Source organism: Anarrhichthys ocellatus, unplaced genomic scaffold (assembly GCF_004355925.1).
Source record: "Anarrhichthys ocellatus isolate YVR2014 unplaced genomic scaffold, GSC_Weel_1.0 scaffold28, whole genome shotgun sequence".
NCBI classification, from domain to species: Eukaryota; Metazoa; Chordata; class Actinopteri; order Perciformes; family Anarhichadidae; genus Anarrhichthys; species Anarrhichthys ocellatus.
Window position 1 is genome coordinate 4,166,187 of NW_022280058.1, and position 3,576 is coordinate 4,169,762.

Sequence of the window (3,576 nt, forward strand, 5' to 3'; positions counted from 1 at the left end):
AATCAGTAACTCAACTATTGCATTAAATCATTGATTTAAAACAAAACAAATTATAATTTGGCACAACATAAATAAAGACAGTCACACCGACAAGTTAGGTACAAAATAAATCATCTGATAAGTCAAATGCAACACAAAAAGACACAAGTGCCGTAACAAATAACACACCTGTAGCATGTATACTAAGGGCTTGCATTGATGTTGTTTGAGACGGAAGAGGAGAGAATGCCTGGAGGTCCACGGCTGAACAAATAAAGGTCACGAAAAATTCCTTTTACAGTTTCTCCATCACTTTTTAGCATCTCTTCCTCCAGTTTCTTGTCTTTAATACTTTTTGTTTAACAAGTCCTTGTATTATACATTTATTTTATACTCAACTACTGCACTGCATCAATCTGTTTGTCTGGCTTTATCATTCCTCTGTTGCCTTTTGGATACAAGAAAGAAGTGACTTCTCAACCACTGATATGGAAACAACATTTTCATATCAGCTCCGTGGCGGTAGGATCCTCGTCTTGCCTGTGCTCGCTTGGCAGTGGCTCACAAATGTGCACACATTTTCCAAAACTCGAGGAGTGCTTGGTTACAAGCAGAGTTTCCACTTTTAAAGTTCAAGAAATTGCCACTAATCTTAGTTCGACCTCATGAATCATCAACCACACATTTACTTTTTTAATTCCAATAACAGAAACCCAAGTGCTATTTCACTCTGGGCCCAGGATTATTGGAAGTTGAAAAGTCCAATGCTGGATACAGATATTAAGAGTGGGTGGTGACTGGGGATCCCGAAGTTTGTCCAACTAAAGTGGAACGCTGCTTTAAAGCACTTATCTTGTTCGAATAATTCACTGGCATACTATGGTGCATTTCTCTTTAGTGCAAAAATCAAGTCAAAAACAATGTTCCTGCTGTTGCTTCTTTTCACTGACAGGTTCGTATTAACAGGGCTTTCTATTAAAGTCACCTTTAACACCTTAACGTCAGTGTGTTTAGACGGGTAAACAGTGTTCGACACCACTAAAGACTGGCCTGTGTTAAACAAATGCAATTCAAGTGTCCACTATCGCGCTTGCAGCAAAGGGCCGAAGCAGTAAATGCTGCATGTAGCCGTAAACATCACCGTTATGCCGTTATAGAGGGGCTAGCATTTACTGTGTGTAGAGTGCTATGTATAATGTAGCTAACAAAGCTACATGTGGTAGCTAGTTGAACACATTGAATTCATCTGTCGGTTGATATAGGTCAGTGCACCTTACTGATAACATTGGTTGTCTAGTAAAAAACACACTTACTTAATTAGGGAAACTTCAGGTCGACAAATAGTTTGATAATCTCCAACTTCGGTCCCAAGTTGACTTTCCGTCCTTAAAATGTCTGACCACCACGCTCCACATCGCTTTCAGTGCCGACTCAGACACTCTCACGTGTTTTCTGTGTAATCTTCTAGTTGTAACAGGAGCTTTGATTTATGTTCGTGTGGGGGATTCTCTCCTGGACCAAGTAAAACATTAAAGCCTCATAGTTTCACTAAACAGCTGTAGCTCAGGGCTCTGCATCCATTTGTATCCATTATTTTTCACATTTGTCTGTTTTGATGTATTCTTTTTTATACTGTAGAAGACACATACCGTACTCCTGTTGAGACCTTTGTTGTAATTATCATTAAATCTAATCACCTTTGAAAGATGGATTTTGTTTTTTGCGTCTGCTAGGGCTGAGCATCAGAATCAGCATTTTTTTGGTTCCAGGGCAACAAATAATCATCTATATCTTCAAAGTGCAACATAAAAGAGCGCAATTCTCGAACGGCAACCATTGATTTCCCTGACTATAATGACTATTGTGCCAGCAAATTTAGGTTTAATACAATGTAGACCAAGTATTTGGACCTGGATGTGAATTCATAAAAATTATTGCTGGACAATTTTCCAGCAATTGTCCAGCTCCATAGTCACATGTGTTTAGACAATTTAACATTAACATTTGCTTCCTTTGATGAATAAATAAAGGTTTGGGAAACTTTGGATATATGAAAATCCCCTCTAGTTAAAAAAAAAAAACGATATCAAGCTCCAGTTGTCATTTATGTAACTGCGTTAAAGTTTGAGGGAAAATGTGGAAACTTTCCGTTAACGCCTCTGTTCTTTCCAGATGTACATCCTCATCTCTGACAGTAAAAGTTCCCTCTAAGAGCACAGAATGTCTCCACTTTGTCACACTCCGTTCGTGATCCTTTTCTACCAGAGCAGCTCCCCGTACATGAAAGCCAACCTGCTCTCTTTATGTTAATAACAACAAGGAAGAGTCTCTTGCGTGCCACACACTTGGTGAGAATACTCTGAGATCTTTGCAACAATTTTCCGCGCTCTCCCCTGCCGGCAAAGTGTGCCACAGTACCAGCTGCAGCAGGAAGGCAGCTTAGCCTCCAGCAAGACTAAAGTGTGCATCAGAGTAAAACAGTTGTTTACTTTGTTTGAACTGCAGTATCTCACCCAGGGGAGACTGTGTGCTTGAAGTTCTGCATCTTTCACTCTCATCTTGTGACAAAGAGTCGGATGAATAACAATGTCATTTTCTCCATGTTCTCCCCCCTTCTCCTGTTGTCTTCTTTCCTACGTTCCATCTATTTCTTTTACCACCGCCACCCTTCTTACCCTTTCCACTCCTCTCGAATTATTCATCTGCTCTTTTAAAATTTCAGCATGCAGTAAATTGGTGGTGACACACAAACTACATTATGTTTTTTCACTCCTTTTTTTTATAAACTAACAGCATTGCTCATCTCTCTTTAATTGTGTGGCAGTTGGGGACGCAGATGCACACAGATGTGAGTGCAGGAGTGTGAGACGAGAGGAGGGAAAGTGGGGATGAAAAGACAGCGGAGCCGAGGATTGTGTAACTTAGTTAAAGTGATGAGGCAGAGGTCCTAAGTGACCCGACTCAGATGTTGCTGTTCTCTGTGCGCTGAACAGGAAGAGAGGAAGGGCTGATACTCGTTCTTTGGTTTGCTTCTACTTTAAATTCAAACTAAGTTCCCACAAAATAAACTTGTGAAAGATGGATTGTATTGAAATTTTAACAGTTTGTTATTGTTTTACATACAAATGATGAACTTTTGACCCCTTGTAGTTGTTCCTTCACTAAGTTTATACATAAAATAAATAGACATAGAGAAGTAAGAGTACTCTAATTTTCTCTGGATTTATTTGGCAGCCTGGTACTTTTTGGTTCTGAGACACAGAATTTTTACTAATTATTAGAAAGCCAGAAATCTTAAAAGATGACTTTTTAAAACACATACTCATACACACTTGTCCAAATGTTCACAAAACAAAAAAGAAAATAATAACAAAACAAAAAGCAAAAATTAAATTAAACATGGGATTCAAGATAAAAAAAATATAAAGCAAACTATAAAGAAATTCATTTCTATCTGTCTGTCTGTCTCTCTGTCTGTCTCTCTGTCTGTCTGTCTGTCTCTCTGTCTGTCTGTCTGTCGCTCTGTCTTGTCTGTCTCTCTGTCTTGTCTGTCTGTCTGTCTGTCTGTCTGTCGCTCTGTCTTGTCTGTCTCTCTGT